Here is a 17,806-nt window from a genome sequence, read left to right as displayed (position 1 = left end):
TTTATTACTGTCAGAGTTATCACTACATCAACAGTCAGCGTGTGTTCACACAGTGAAAAACAGTCGTACAAAAACCTCCCTCAGTCAGACTGAACAGAAACTGAAGTGACTGCTGCAGCTGGAAGATACTGCAGAGACTGATACAGTTCACTGAGGACACACACACACACACACACACACACACACACACACACACACACACACACACACACACACACACAGTAATGTTAATGTGGGTTTGACTCAAAACATCAGACTTGTGTCCATCCTGACGAGCTCGCACAGAAGAACATGTGAAACACAAAACAGTTGATACTGTGAGTCAGATCTGTGATGAAGAAACTCTCCTGTAAATATTCAAACTGGGAAGTAGTTATTAAATGAGAATATTTTAGTAAACTGCAGTACTGATATATGTATGTATGTAGATTGCTCAGCTACATTCTTGGTCACAGAAATATTTCACATGATTTGATCTGAAGATTTAAAGTTTAGTTCATCAAGTCTTTAGCTTCATCTTTGTGACATAAATTATTCTGACATTTACACTTTTTAACCTGCACTGATGTTCTGAAAGAGACATTTTTAGTGTCTCCTATGTTGATAAAGAAAGTTTAGATTTTCTTTGGGTTATTTTATCAATTCTGACTTTGAAGAAAACCAGGACGGGTCTCATCACGGGTCACATGCAGGTTACAATAATCTGTCACCATGTTTTCTACTTCTTCTACACCCAACAGCAAAGATCATCACAAAATCCCACATGATGGAAAATAATGCAGCTGCAAAAGACCTTAAAACTATTTATAACAGGGAGCAGCTGTTGGCTGTGATTCTATTTTACTTATAGCTTTTGTTTTCTTTTTTTTAGTTGTTTTCATTTTTTTACATTTACACTCTGATGTGATACAGCACATGTGATTCTCTCAGTCAAAGTTACTGAAGCAGAGATTTTCAGTGTATGGAAGCATCACTGCTGAACCTGAAGGATGATTATCAGACAGAAGAGCAGCTGAATGGAAACACATGAAAACCACTATTTGAAGACCTCAGTTTTTATTTGAAGTATTAAAACCATCAACAGTGCCACAAGCATGAAAACATGAAAACTATCAAAGCAATACAGACACAGAGGGAGCAGACTGAGAGAAGCTGCAGACTAAAGCCAGTATCAGAGTCCCAGTGAGTCAGCTCAGGACTGGGAACACTGGTCTGTCATCAGAGTCTCTGAGAGTGGAGTGTGGGAGCCCTGGGTGGCCTCACAGGTCACAGAGCCCACCTTCTCCCACTGGTCTGCAGGGAGCCTCAGGGTGCTGCTCCAGCTGTAGTGGCCGTCATTCTGCAGCGCCCCGGGGCTCCTGCTCTCCTCCCAGCTGATGCTGCCACTGCCATCCACCTTCCAGGACAGCCTCCAGTCTGAGGGGAAGCCCTTGTTGGCCACACACATGACTGTAGCCTTCCCCTGCTGCAGCTCCTCACTAGAGGGCGCCAGCACGGTCAGGGAGGGGGGGACTCGGCCCACTGCAGAGAGAGAGAGAGATGTTAGAGAAACTGGGAGTTGAAACTGCTCTTCAGCTGTTTCACTTCTCTATCTGAGATTGGTAACCATGGTAACAGACAGGCTTCACTGCTGAACCATGGCAACAGACGAGTTTCAGTACCAAAGATAAAAATATTAAAGCGTTTCTTTCACTTCTGATGTACTCATGTGCGTTATGTTTGTATTATTTATTAGTTTTATAATTAGAAAACAAACAGAAATTAACATGTCAGATTTTTCTCATAAACTTGTCATAAACAATTGTATGTAAAAAAGAAAAAAGCATAGACCTTTTTTTGGTCTATTAGGGGACAATAAAGATAACTGTACTTACTCACACATTAAAATCCATAAAATCAGCAACCCTCAGACAGCAAACTGTTAATGTGTCGTTAATAATGTTAAATCTTTAAGAACTATTAATTTTAGTTTGCAGCAAAAGGTTGAAGACAAAACTTTTATGAGAATGTAAAATATATAAACGTTTTCTACTTTTCTTCAAGAAAAAAAAAAACTTTTGAAAGTTTAATTTCCAGTAAAAATAAATGCACAAGACGATTTTAGTCTGAATTCAAAATTTACACTGATATTAGATTTTATATTTATGAGAAACATGAAGTATTTATGTAGAAGGAAATGAAATGAACCTTAATGATACAAGTTTGAGCTTCATAAATGAGTGAAATGTACTTACAGTTAACATCCAGTCTGGTTCCTCCACCGAACGTGTACCACAGTGATACAAACTCATTGAGGCGCCGTACAAAAACCTCTGACTGTAGAGAGACACGGCTCTCTGACTCTGAGACAAACAAACTCAACAAAATCATTCACTGTTTGCATAATGTTATAAAAATAAAAAAGAAACAGTGCAACATGCTTTTATAAATTGCATTTTTAAAATTAGATTCACAGTTCAGATAATTTTATTAATTCCAAAGTTTGTTTGCAGCTTTCCCACACTACCTGCTCACACGGTCAAACTCACACACCCTACAGTCTTTAAACAATAATCACGAGCACTGTTGCACGTCAAGGCAGAGATAAACAAGCAATGAGGTCAAGGAAAAAGTAAATAAATACATCAAAATGAACAAAAATGTTCAAAATAAATAAACAGAATATGAAGGGTAAATGTCTGAAAATGAAGAATCACAGAAACATTCATCTAAACGACTCCTGTCAGCGTTCAGGAATCTAACAGCTGAGGGAATGAAGGATTTGAAGTTTCTGTTTGTTCTACACTGAGGTTCAAGGTAACGGTGACCTGAGAACAACTTCCTGAACTCAGATGACAAAACAAGTTCAGGATGGATAATAATGTTTTTGTCCTTCATTTTCAGAGTGTCTCTCTGCCTGACCTCCGTGGTTTTGGAGCAGGTATTTATAAATAAAACACTGAACCAGCAGTTCAAGAAATGACTTTCTATAAATGGACATTAAAAGTGTCATGGTCAGGGGGAGCTGGCTGTGTTTTTCCATGATGTCTCTGTGCTTCCACCTCTGGGCGGAGCCCTCGTCAGCACACCTGCCATGCTCACCTGATTGTGATCCAGGACAAGCGGCAGTGTTTAAGACCAGCATCAGCATCTCTTCTTTGCTGGTCTGTCTGCTCAAAACATGTTAGTCACTGTCACTGGCTGGTTTTCTGACCCAGCGCTCTGAGTGTATTTTGTATTCGTCTTATGTTAGATTTGTGATTATAGTTCATGTGTTATTCCTATTTAACTTTTAGTTGAGGTTAAAGTTAGCCATTATTTATCATTGTCTTCTTGGTTTCTGTGTTTGGGTTCTTGTCTAGTTTATCATGTGTGCCAAGTCTGCTAAACTGGTATTGTCTTGTCTATGTTTCCTGTTTTATTATGTAAAGGTCCTGTGTTTCCCTTGGTCAGTGTGCTTAGTTTTATACCTCCTCGGGCTGTGTCCCAATCCAGTGACCGCACGCTTCGGAGTACGCGCAGTTCACGTACTACGTACGGTGCGTACTATAAGTACGAGAAGTGCGGAAGTGAGAGGCTTGTGAAATGGGACGGTCTATCCTTCATCGCGCTGTTCAGGTTGCCTAGCAACCATGATACTATCCATGAGAAATGTTTCATACAGCTTTGTTTGACAGAAATGAAGGAGAAAAAAATGTTTTGTTGGTCATTCATTTTTGTCATGACATCACTTTGATTAGTTGAGTATCTGAGGCTGAGACCACGGGACTGTAAACATGATTGTTGGGCTTCATTTCTGTACTGAGCAGTCATTTAAGATTAGCTAGTAAATTACAATTAGCTCATGTTGTTCATGAGACTAAAATCATCTCACTGTGGTAATGTAAATATAATATGGCCAATATTATAGTATTGTCAGATTATTATGATATATATATATATATATATATATATATATATATATATATATATATATATATATATATATATATATATATATTACAGCAGTGAGCTTGAACTCTGTGTCAAAGATTGAAGTTGCAGCTATTTATATTTTCTATCACCTTAAATCTTCACTCAAAGACGAGTATCTGTGACAGTGTATATACAGATGTATTATATATAAGAGACAAATATTGTTCGTTTAATATGTTGGCATTATTACATTTGGCTCAATGCTTACATACATGTGTAAAAAGAAAATGTACGAGCTGTGATAACTGTGTCTGATAGAATGAAGAGTAGACTGATATAGTAAATATTCCTTTATTGGGTGAGAAAATCAGACCATGTCATCACTGCTGTAAGTCACACAGAATAGACATCAGAGCCTTAAACAGGCTGACGTCTGCTAAATGGGTCAAACTGGGCAGAAAGTCTACAAACACATAACATCCTTATAGAATATGATGTAACACTATAGATCAACTTAGCTCAGAATATATAAAGCATATAAACAATTACAGCAATATGATGCAACACACACAGCAGCTACTGATCCAAAATACTCAAAGCTTCATAGAACTGAAACCAACATTTATTTTAGCTCCATTCTGCTGCTGATACAGACTTTAGGTTTCTGAACATTAAACTTGTTGCTGCCTTTCATAGTGTGTAACTTGAAGGCCCTGAGTACTTTCTCCCACACTGGAAACACTGGGATGATCACATTATTTGAACATTACCTAATAAGACTGATTCAGCACAGACAATTATGTTAAACTTTCCTAGCAGTCCTTCACAAACAGGGAACAGTCTGTCTATTCTCTCCATCTGTCAGCTGCTGCTGGCTCTTCCTCCTCCTCTTCCTCACACACTGCTGAGTTTGTCCTGGTGGATCATCAGGGCTGCAAAGCCTCACAGATGATGTGCAGCAGTGGGTCCCTCAGTCTGTCCTCACTCTGGACACTTGCAGTCGTCACACATGGAAATCAAACGTGTGATAAGCTGCAGGATTCAAACACAAGTGTAACTTATAAACACATGTTCATACTTTTATTCCACAATCAGAGAGAAAGAAACAGAGAGAGAGTGCAGGACAGACAGACAGGTGACAGTCTCAGGTGTACACACTGCTACAAACAGGAGGATTTAGTGTTTGTGTTATTACGAGTGCTGAACAAGAAGAGTTCCAGATGGTGCAGTGGACACATGTGTGACTGCTGTGATTAAAGCATCTTTCTTTCAGCTTAACGAGTGAACCGTCAGCTCGTTCAAACACACGTTAAAGTCAGTTTGGCTCGACACCACCGAACAGAGGCTCACACACAGGTACTCACAGACACACACTATCTTAGCTGCTGCCTCTAAGCATGTTGTGCATTATCGGTCTTGTGTGCTGCTCAGTAACATTCAGTATTTATTATTTACTGTAACTTGTGCTTATCTTGGTTGTTGTTCTCTTTTTGCTTGTTTTCTTCTTTTTTCCCAGCAGCTGATTTAGTGTCTTTCTCTCTGTTTTTCTTTTTTGTGTTAGCTTCTTCCCCAACTTGTCGTTTGTTTTTCTTTCCCTTCCTATCCCCTGGTCCCGTCTGTTTTGATTGTAATAACTTAAAGGTAAAAAAATAAAGAAATAAATAATAAAATTCAATCAAGTGGGCCAGTTTGGCAAAGCCGTAATGATCCACGCGGGAAAATAAATCTTCAGCATCTTTCTTTTTCCTTCAGACCATAATTCTGATTGCAACAGTGCCGGACAGGACAGTGAAATTATAATAATAATAATAATTTTATAGAAGCATCTGTTGCTGCCCATCAACCTGGGAATCGTTATAAGACCATTTTCAAAGAATCCGAAGTTCATTATTCTGCAGTGACAAAATAAGATAAGTCCCAACAAAGGAGCCAAAAAAGGAAAAATCAAAATAAAATGTTTGATTGTGGTTGTGAGCCACCACTGAACATAACAGCTTCACTGCTCCTTGTTACTTATTCTCCAATTATTTGAACACTGCTGAAGAGAAGAAGACCATTCTTGTAAAAGATTTCCCTGTATGCCATAATAATGGTGGTGACACAAAGCTCTAACACATCTATCTAACATCTCCCTGTCATCAAACATGGTTTGAACTGTCTGGTATCCTTGGAGTACACAGCATACGATTCATGACATTTCCATTCTCATTAGAGTATTCAGTGATCCCTCAGACATTTTAATCCAAGAAGACACCATTCATACTTCATTTAGACGAACTGTAACAGAATAAGTGGTTCAGGAAAATCTGTCCTGGAAACAGAACAACCTGATGGATTATGAATGGCTTGTGTAAGTCACATGCCAAAGATCAAGTGAAAAATTCTCTCTTTAGTAAACAGCATCATCAGATTGATACACGTTTCTGTATCAGTCAGTCAGATGATTTCCATAGAGAGGCACTTTGCATCAGCAGCACCATGCTCCAGTGCTCTGGGAGAGTTTATAGTCCTGAGAGTTGAACACTGGATGACTGACAGCTGTCCTTCATCACAACAGAAGCCACAGAAATCCTCCTCATCAAAAACATGACTTTGATCTGCGTCCTCATCTGGACTCTCCTCTGCTGCTGCTTCACAGGTAAAGTCCAGAGAATCAAACTCCTCTCCTCTATCAACATCTGTCCCTCTGAAATGAAGCCCACAAAACCATGAAGCTGCTTTATGTTTTTGTCTCTGTGTCCTCAGAGTCCAGAGGACAGATCACAGTGACTCAGCCTGGAGCAGTGAGCTCTGCTGTGGGAGGAACTGCGAACATCAAGTGTAGGACCAGTCAGAATGTTTATGTTTCTGGCAACAACCACTATTTAGCCTGGTACCAACAGAAAGATGGAGGAGTTCCTAAACTGCTCATTTATCGTGCTAGCACTCGAGAATCAGGGATTCCAGCTCGTTTTACAGGCAGTGGATCAAACTCTGACTTCACTCTGACCATCAGTGGAGTCCAGGCTGAAGATGCAGCAGTTTATTACTGTCAGAGTTATCACTATCCTAACAGTCAGCATGTGTTCACACAGTGAAAAACAGTCGTACAAAAACCTCCCTCAGTCAGACTGAACAGAAACTGAAGTGACTGCTGCAGCTGGAAGATACTGCAGAGACTGATACAGTTCACTGAGGACACACACACACACACACACACACACACACACACACACACACACACACACACACACACACACACACACAGCATTAACATTGAGTGTATTGCTGTAAATTAAAAGACCACCAAATACTTTGAACACACAGAAAACATCAGTAGATAAATTAAGTATTTATTAATTAGCTGCTGTAGAAATTTAAATAGTAAACTTTTGAATCCAGCATTCGTTTCCTCTTTCCCATCATTGCTTAGACTCCACTTTGTTAATTGCTTTATCAGAGCATAACTTTGAAATCTTTAAATGATTTTTTTAGTTTGAATCTTAAGTCTTAAATTTTAAAGCAACATGAATAAATAAGGAGCTACAGAAAAACCACTTTACTGCTCACAGACGTTCCTACATGATAGAGAACAAATAAGTTTAGAGTTCAGAGTTATCTCAGCACAGATGTGTTTACACATTTTAATATTATTTTACCTCAGACTGAATAAGAGCTGAACTGACTGCTGCAGAGACTGATGGATTTCCTCCAGATTTACCTTAAACAGCATCATAACCACTCATAACAACACTATTAATAGAAGCAGTAATAAACATGCATTTCACTCTTTATACAATGTAATCAGAGTATACAATGAATGCATTGTAACTGTATTTGGTATCAATAAACACAGATTTGTGTGTGATTGTGATTCATGACTTCAACTTGGAAGCTGATCTTCTCTGAGCTGAAGACTCTGCCTCTCATTCCACTTTTCAAAGTCGTGCCAGGTGGTCCTTGGGCACTGTTCTCGGCTCGTGCTAGGACATCTGACTGATGCCTGTTGCCTCTGGTTCTCTGAGACTCTCACCCTCTGGGTGCCCCATCTGGGGCCTTCCTCCTTCTCCTGCTGTGGCCTCCTGGATCTCCTGGATCTCCTGGATCTATCGCTGTCTGCCTCTGACACCCAGGAGGGCATTATTGCACCTCCCTGCCCTCATTATTGTCTACCTTTTGTGACAATGACACACACCACAAAAAGATTGTTAATTTATGTATCTGTGCATTTTCATATCTTTGTGTTCCAGGTGCTGTATGTTTTTGTTCCCTTTGTTTTTTCTTACAGGTGCAGCAGTTGGTGACACATTGTTGGACAACACGACAACAGGCAGAGGAAACAAGAGGAACCATAGAGAACTTATAGAGCTGATCTTGCAACATGTTTTTGGCACCACAGTGCATTCAGATCATAATTCAGATTGCATAAACTGCCAGACATGACAGGATTAAACAACATATATTAATAACATGTTTCTGTACAGGAGTATTTGAGTAAAGTAGCTCAGAGGTAAGGCAGGACAAAACCATTTAAGAATTTAAAAAGAAACACAAAAACATCAAATTACCAGGACAATGTCTCTGTTTCCCATTTTAATGTCATGATTCAAACAGGAATTAAATGCAATTTGTAAACATTTAGATATAAAATTAACTAAACTGAAGCAAAGTGGTAAAAAGTAAAATATTTATAGCTTTCAGGCTCTCGGACGCTAAAAGTTTAAATACACTGATATCCTGGAAAGATGAAATGGATATGGATATCGTGAATAATTAAATGAAGTGCTCACTCAGGTTAAAACACCATCACATGAGACACATCACACTTCTACATCTGGCTGGCTCTGTGTATACTAATGTTTGTTATTCAATGTCCTGTCATGTTTGCTGTATGGCAGGCAGCATGAAGGTTCCTGGATTCAGGATTCTTACACGGAAACAAATTTAAAGAGGCAGCTTTATTTGTTGGGAAATAATGCACAAAATAAACATTTACGAAAAACAAACCAAAACTTGAACATGGAAAATAAGAACTAGACTCTGGGGGACTAGAGACAGAAACACTAGGAAATAAGGAGCATGGAACTAGGAATGATGGACAGAAACATGGAGAAACTTACAGCACATGGGACAACACGACAACAGGCAGAGGAAACACACAAGGGAATGACACACAGGAGGAGAGCACAGATGGAAATAATCACACATAAGGAGACCAAGGGGAAGCAAAACTGAACACAGGACAAGGACTATCAGAAGAAAACAGGAAGCATGACGAATATGTAGATGCAGAAAAGACACTGTGACTGGGGGAACAAAAACAGAGACAGACACTAGACACCGAGACATGGAGACATGACTGCCTGTGCAACAGAGGGAACAATAAACATGGAGACAAGAGCTTATACACAGGCTTGAGATGGACACTGAGGGAGGGAGAACTAGGATCACTAAGAACTTAAGAAAAAAAGATAACCAAAACCATGAATAAAAGTAATCCAAGAATATAAATTAACAACACAGACAAAACACTGGGTCACAGATCCAGCACTGTGACATGTCCGCTTCTAAACAGGACTTTTTTTTACATACTTAGCATGCTAAAACAAAAACAGAAGGACAAAGTATTGTTTAAAATACTCATTTAAAATTGATTTATTTCCAGACATCCAGTCTGGATCCTGAAAGAAAAGAGTTTGTATCATCATGATTGAGCTAAAACCTCTGAGTGTAAAGAAACACAGCTTTCTTCTTAATCGTACAGTTTGGTTGTCTGAAATCAAAAATGAAAAAACTGTAATAAATAAATGCAAAATAAGAAGGCATTTTACTATTTTGGTATTATATCCACATTATCACATGCTGATGATCTGACAATAATGATAATAATGAAACTATACATGCATCCCATCCTATTCCAGCTGTCTTAAGGTCAGAGGCAGGGTACACCCTGGACAAGTCAAATAGTGAAACTAATAAAGACTTTAACAAAAAGAATGAATAATTCCAATAATGTCACGATCTGCAGCAGCAGATTGTGTGGAGCGGAGAGTGAGAGGACCCAAAATCAGACACGTGGAAACAGGATGGAATTTACCAGAAAGCGAGGCGTTCATTGAGACTGCATGAAAAATACAAAGCAAAGGAAAAACAGGACTAAGACACAAATACCTAAACTGGGCAAAAACCAACACTGTGAATGTCGTGCATGAAGCATGAAACATGAAACCTGTAACTTCAATAACTCTGATATTCTTTATTATTAACTGGGAGAAAAAGTGCCGACTCAGTCTTTTGTTCCAGGACAGACTGTCTCTGTCAGATGTAAAGCGTCCTCCTGACAGACCGTGGTCTTTTTCTTGTGTTAAGAGGTTTAGTGAAGTGAGTTTCTCTCACTTTGCTGTGAACACTAGAAGAGATTAACTTCTATATAAGTTGATTAAAGCAGACCTGTAGTCTCTCATCTGCCTGCATTCCTGTGTTTGTTCTGTTAGTCTGTTCTTAACATCATGTCCACTTCAAGCTCAATTCTGTCGTCATTATTTGAGTCCAGTTATTGTCTCGCTGCCTTCTGTGAGTTACTCAGCCTCTGTTTTGTGTGCTTTAACTCTCAGACTCCTGATCTCCACCTCATCCTGACAATTAGAGATCCTCAGCTAAGTCTCCACCTGCTTCACCTCTGCCACCACCAGCTTCTAGACTCTTCTCTGCTTTGGTGCTTCATCAGAGTTTCACTGTCAAATAGTTCATTAATCAAACTTCAGTAAATCTTCATTTGAACTTTATTTAGATAAACTCTGTTTAAACATACAGATGACACACTGCTCTTTAATGTCAATTATAATAATTTTTCAACATTTTCAGATTAAAATGTAGATCATGAAGCAGCTTTGAGAGTAGAAATTATGAAGAGCACACAGATAATCTATGGTTGACATGACCTCAACATCTTATAAAAAAATGTGGGTTTAAAAATATGTTTAAATATTTTAACTGCACATTACACTCACTGTGTTCTGTTGATGTTTTTTCTTTTGGTCTGGTTTAATAAATGTTACAAAATCTTTATTTTTTAAAGTGCATTTATTAAACTCACAGAGTCAAAGAACATGTTTTCTCGTTACATTTTTATTCTTTTAAGAGTTTGAAATATCAGCTTTACAACAGACACAAAAGGATGAAACTAGAGGAGATTGTTGCTCTGATTATTGTCATTATGAGATGGAAACATGACTGTTTGATGCTTTTTTAAAAATCTGCAAACAAAAAGAAACAGAGAGAAAGAGGAAAAACAGCATGAAAGACTCAGTGATTGACATCAGGACTGGGAACACTGGTCTCTCCTCAGTATCTCTGAGACCGGAGTCTGGGAGCCCTGGGTGGCCTCACAGGTCACAGAGCCCACCTTCCCCCACTGGTCTGCAGTGAGCGTCAGGGTGCTGCTCCAGCTGTAGAGGCCGTCATTCTGCAGCACTCCAGGAGTCCTGCTCTCCTCCCCTCTGATGCTGCTGCTGCCACTGCTGTCGCTCGTCTTCCAGGACAGACTCCAGTCTGAGGGGAAGCCCTTGTTGGCCACACACATGAGCGTGGCCTTCCCCTGCTCCAGCTCCTTGTTGGAGGGACCCAGCACCTTCAGGGCGGGGCGGGCATCACCTAGGAAACACCAATCAGCTTAGAGGACACGAACCACAATTTGAATTTCTCCGTTAAGAAGTTTCTGTCAGGTGTTTTTTCTGCTCCACCAGTCATTCACTCACACATTGTTTCACTTCCCTTTCAGAAACCTCTCATGCATATCAGCACAGAGAGAATCATCACACAGTTTGAGCTGAAATATGTTCAAACTACACTGGAAATAAAAGAAGCAGATGTGGAAACATTTACAGCAGAAGTTTGGCTTTAAAATGATTAGAAGTCTAAATCATGGACGACTGAAGACATTAGTGGACACAAGCACAGAGCAGCTACTCATTCATGTAGATTTGAAATGTTATTGAACAGCTCACATGATTTCAAACTAAATCTGAAACATCTGACACGATAAAAACATCAGAAAGCAAACTTTAACTCATCCAAACAGCAGCTGATGTGGTGGAAATTTACAAACTAATCATAAGATGATGAAGTTTACTCTTGTCTACATATATTTTACTGTGACAGAAATGTAGATTAAACAAGAGAAACTTGCAGAGCTCATCTGAATTAGTCCAGTAAAAAGGACAAACACCAAAAACTAAATTATTTTAAATAAAAAAAATACTTTTGTCTCATCTAAGCAGCCTAACAAATAATTATTAAATAAAATGATACAATATTTAATAATAAACACAGTTTAATTAACTTACTTCCAACATCCAGTCTGGTTCCTCCACCAAAAGTCCACCACAGTGATACAAACTCATTGAGGCGCCGTACAAAAACCTCTGACTGTAGAGAGACACGGCTCTCTGACTCTAACAGACTGAATTAAAACTAAAAGCTCTCTAGACTTAACCAGATGTATGTATATGTAAAATATCCTCAAGTCCACTCTGATGTTTTATATTGTGTTTAATATTCATTTTAACATTTATTCTGAAGCTAACTTTGTTTCTTCATGAAAATTTATCTAAAAACTATTTTCCTGAGGTTTTTTCTGGCACACTGAACAGAAAACTTAAGATAATCAAAAGAAAGAAATTTGCTAAAGTAAATGAGGTTTAAGTTTGACTTACTTCCAACATCCAGTCTGGTTCCTCCACCGAACGTGTACCACAGTGATACAAACTCATTGAGGCGCCGTACAAAAACCTCTGACTGTAGAGAGACACGGCTCTCTGACTCTGAAACAAACAAACTCACCAATATGAATTCTTTAAATCATAATTTCATGACATATTATTATTATAATTATGAAATAAAAATGAATGAAACACAATAAAACAATTTTCCAAAAATGTAATTTGCATTTATTTTAGAGTTTTTATCCAGTTTTGGTCCTCAGTAACCAAAAGGTTATGGCTGTGATATATTGTGTATTTTAGAGTTTGAAAAAATCTAAAATAGTGCTGTCAGCGTTAATCTTGTTAAAATGACGTCAACGCCATAACCACATTAAGATCAAACCTGCACCATTCTTTTGGTCCACTGCAGTGTAGTAGTCAAAAGAAAAGTGAAGTGGCCACAAATGGCCAGGATAGAGCCCAGAGGGTTAATGCATAAAATGTATAAAATATTATTGATTACAGGGTAATACATTAATGTTAATAGCAACTGTAAGCTTTTTACTTTGAAGTAAGAAGTATAAACGATGCTGTTACTGTCACGGGACCGAGTGGTCTGTACTGAAATGAACTCAGGCACAGAAACCCAGAGCAGAGACAGCAGATGGTTTAACAATAATTTATTAGGCCTAAGCGCTCCAAATGTAGCAAGGACAAAAAACCCCTAACCCTGCAATTCTGGCTTGGAGGCAGAATAAACAGAGAGAAAAAGAGATAAACACCATATACACATTTAAGTTCAGGTTTTAGCAGAAATAACACGTTACAGTTAGCATGTAAGAGATTTGGGAGAAAATTCTTTACAAAAACATAATTTACCAGACACTTTTATTAGTGACATACGTATCTATTGACATATAACAGACCATTTAACAAAGGCTAACTAACATCTTGGCAATAAAAAACAGAGCAGAATGTAAGTTTGTCTTTGTGACAAACGTTACAATGTTGATGCAGGTGGAATGAGAGACATAAATAAAGTGCAATATGCAGTAAAGGGAACAATGTGCATTGATGTCAGATAGAGAAAAGTAGTGAAGTGAATTTGTTCAATAACAAGCAAAAATCAAATACGTTTGAAACTGACCACTAAAAGCTAACCAGAGGTGTAAAAAGTACACACATTGCAAGTTTAGATACCTCGGGGGTCTGACCGTTGTTGTAACGCTAATGTTACACTGCTGAAATGATGGGCCAACTCATCTCTCGTGCAACATATTTATTTTTACAGAAAACTGTAAAAACAGAAAAATAAGACAATCAGTTCTCTTTGGCGCGCAGGCCGTACGCTGCCTCTTCACCACTGACACTACTTCTTCTAGTGTAGCTGACCTTACTTTATACAAGTAACTTATACAGTTTCACATTCACATGCACCACCTTTGTAAACTGGTTAAATCACACAAATACATTTTACTATACACATGAATAACATAGTGAACTCTCGTTAGTTTTATCTTGTTTTTACTACTGTTTTAATCTATTTATGAACCTGTCTTCTTAACTGTATTTAATAAACTAGATCTCTTTCAAATAAATGTTTTTCTTAACATATTTCTATAGCACCCCTCCTTGAATCGCTACCTTATCGTGGTGGAGGGGTTTGTGTGTCCCAGGGATCCCAGGGGCTATGTTGTCTGGGGGCTTTTGCCCCCTGGTAGGGTCTCCCATGGCAAACTGGCCCTGGGTGAGGGACCAGACAAAGAGCGATTCATAAGACCCTTATGAAAAGGACACCGAGGGAACAGTTTACCCTGCCCGGGATAGGGTTACCGGGGCCCCGCCCTGGAGCCAGGCCCGGGGAGGGTGCTCGAGGGCGAGCGTCTGGTGGCCGGGCCTTAGTCCATGGGGCCCGGCCGGGCACAGCCCAAAGAGGAGACATGGGCCCATCCTCCCGCAGGCCCACCACCCGCGGGAGGCGCCATAGGGGTCGGGTGCATTGTGTGCCGGGTGGCAGCCAGGAGCGGAGGCCCTGGCGGACTGACCCCCGGCTGCCAAGACTGGCAATAGGGACATGGAATGTCACCTCTCTGGTGGGGAAGGAGCCTGAGTTAGTGCGTGAGGTTGAGAGGTACCGGCTAGATATAGTTGGGCTCACCTCTACGCATGGCTTGGGCTCTGGAACCAGTCTCCTGGAGAGGGGCTGGACTCTGTCTCAGTCTGGAGTTGCCCCTGGTGAGAGGCGGCGGGCTGGGGTGGGTATTCTAATATCCCCTCGGCTTGCTGCCGGTACGTTGGGGTTTTTCCCGGTGGACGAGAGGGTTTGTTCCCTGCGCCTTAGGGTCGGGGAACGGGTCCTGACTGTCATCTGCGCTTATGCGCCGAGTGGCAGTACCCAGCCTTCTTAGAGTCCCTGGGGGGGGTGCTGGAGGGTGCTCCACCTGGAGACTCTGTTGTCCTGCTGGGAGACTTCAATGCTCACGTGGGTAACGACAGCGAGACCTCGAGGGGCGTGATTGGGAGGAACGGCCTCCCTGATCTGAACCCGAGCGGTGCTTTGTTACTGGACTTCTGTGCTAATCACAGTTTGGCCATAACGAACACCCTGTTCGAACATAAGAGTGTCCATAAGTGCACGTGGCACCAGGACGCTCTAGGCCGTAGGTCGATGATCGATTTTGTAATCGTATCAGCAGACCTGCGACCAAATGTTCTGGACACTCGGGTAAAGAGAGGGGCTGAGCTGTCAACTGATCACCACCTGGTGGTGAGTTGGATCAGGTGGCGGGGGAGGACGCTGGACAGACCTGGTGCACCTAAACGCGTAGTGAGGGTGTGCTGGGAACGTCTAGCAGAGGCCCCAGTCCGCGAGATCTTCAACGCACACCTCCGGCAGAGCTTCAACAGCATTCCGAGGGAGACTGGGGACATTGAGTCCGAATGGACCATGTTCAGCGTCTCCATTGCCGAAGCTGCTGCATTGAGCTGCGGCCGCAAGGTGGTTGGTGCCTGCCGTGGTGGTAATCCCCGAACCAAATGGTGGACACCAGAGGTGAAGGGAGCCACCAGGCTGAAGAAGGAGTCCTATCAGGCTTGGTTAGCCTGTGGGACTCCGGAGGCAGCCGACAGGTATCGACAGGCCAAGCGGAATGCGGCTCGGGCAGTGGCTGAAGCAAAAACTCGGGTGTGGGAGGAGTTCGGAGAGGCCATGGAAAAAGACTTTCGGACTGCCTCGAAGAGATTCTGGCAAACCGTCAGACGTCTCAGGAGGGGAAAGCGGTGCTCTACCTGCACTGTGTATAGTGCTGGCGGAGCGCTGCTGACGTCGACTGAGGAAATTGTCAGGCGGTGGAAGGAATACTTCGAGGACCTCCTTAATCCCACTGACACGTCTTCCGAGGAGGAAGCAGAGTCTGGGGATGAGGGGAATGACCCGCCAATTTCCGGGGGCGAGGTCACTGAGGCAGTTAAACAACTCCTTGGTGGCAGAGCCCTTGGTGTTGATGAGGTCCGCCCCGAGTTCCTGAAGGCTCTGGACGTTGTAGGGCTGTCCTGGTTGACACGCCTCTGCAATGTTGCGTGGAGATCAGGGGCAGTACCTGTGGACTGGCAGACCGGGGTGGTGGTCCCCATCTTTAAGAAGGGGGACCGGAGGGTGTGTTCCAACTACAGGGGGATCACACTCCTCAGCCTCCCTGGGAAAGTCTATGCCAGGGTGCTGGAAAGGAGAGTTCGTCCGTTAGTCGAACCTCGGATACAGGAGGAACAATGCGGTTTTCGTCCTGGTCGCGGAACACTGGACCAGCTCTTTATCCTCTCCAGGATACTTGAGGGTGCATGGGAGTTTGCCCAACCAGTCTACATGTGTTTTGTGGACTTGGAGAAGGCATTCGACCGTGTCCCTCGGGGTGTCCTGTGGGAGGTGTTGCGGGAATATGGGGTGTCTGGCCCATTGCTATGGGCCATTCGATCCCTATACAACCGTTGCAAGAGCTTGGTTCACATTGCCGGCAATAAGTCGGACTCGTTCCCGGTGGGTGATGGGCTCCGCCAGGGCTGCCCTTTATCTCCGGTTCTGTTCATAATTTTTATGGACAGAATTTCTAGGCGCAGCCAAGTGGCGGAGGGCTTTCGCTTTGGTGGCCTCAGAATCTCATCTCTGATTTTTGCAGATGATGTGGTTCTGTTGGCTTCATCGGATGAGGGCCTCCAGCTCGCACTGGAACGGTTCGCAGCCGAGTGTGAAGCAGCGGGAATGAGGATCAGCACCTCCAAATCTGAGGCCATGGTTCTCAGCCGGAAAAGGGTGGAGTGCCCACTCCGGGTCGGGGATGAGTTCCTGCCCCAAGTGGAGGAGTTCAAGTATCTCGGGGTCTTGTTCGCGAGTGATGGGAGAAGGGAGCCGGAGATCGACAGACGGATTGGGGCTGCAGCTGCAGTAATGCGGACGCTGCACCGGTCCGTCGTGGTGAAGAGGGAGCTGAGTGTAAAAGCGAAGCTCTCAATTTACCGGTCGATCTACGTCCCTACCCTCACCTATGGCCACGAGCTGTGGGTAGTGACCGAAAGAACGAGATCGCGGATACAAGCGGGCGGAAATGAGCTTCCTCTGAAGGGTGGCTGGCCTCTCCCTTAGAGATAGGGTGAGAAGTTCGGCCATCCGGGAGGGGCTCAGAGTAGAGCAACTGCTGCTCCACATCGAAGGGAGCCAGCTGAGGTGGTTCGGGCATCTGACAAGGATGGGCGCCTCCTGGGTGAGGTGTTCCAGGCATGTCCCACCGGGAGGAGGCCCCGGGGCAGACCCAGGACACGCTGGAGAGATTATATCTCTCGGCTGGCCTGGGAACGCCTTGGTATTCCCCCAGATAAGCTAGAGGAGGTGGCTGGGGAGAGGGAGGTCTGGGCCTCTTTGCTTAGGCTGCTGCCCCCGCGACCCGGCCCCGGATAAAGCGGATGAAGATGGATGGATGGATGGATGGATTTCTATAGCATTCACTCTTCATGAACTAAACATAAAGCAATTCACATTTTCTCTTATTGTGCAAAATATATATCTTGTGGCTTTAACCCAAAAATACCTGCACCGAGCTCACGGAGTTTCGGTACAGTCTAACACTTGGATCGGTACAGGCTAACAACTGGACCAACTTGGAAATTAGCTCTTTAGCTTAACATTCGCCACAAACAAGACATTTACCATTAATCGCCACTGCTGTCTGTCACTTTTATAA

At 42.2% G+C, this 17,806-nt stretch overlaps 1 gene segment (V, D, J or C); it reads right to left on the bottom strand.

Moving 5' to 3' along the window:
• Nucleotides 1–1,039: 1,039 nt before the first annotated feature.
• LOC309699145 (Ig kappa-b4 chain C region-like) lies at nt 1,040–2,549 on the bottom strand. The segment is given in 2 exons: nt 2,235–2,549; nt 1,040–1,521 (listed from the first exon to the last, which is right to left on the bottom strand).
• Nucleotides 2,550–17,806: the final 15,257 nt, after the last annotated feature.

Source organism: Aulonocara stuartgranti (genome assembly GCF_965226115.1).
Source record: "Aulonocara stuartgranti genome assembly, chromosome: 22".
Classification (NCBI taxonomy): domain Eukaryota; kingdom Metazoa; phylum Chordata; class Actinopteri; order Cichliformes; family Cichlidae; genus Aulonocara; species Aulonocara stuartgranti.
Note: the sequence above shows the minus strand (reverse complement) of the source record. Positions and strands in the feature narration are given on the sequence as shown.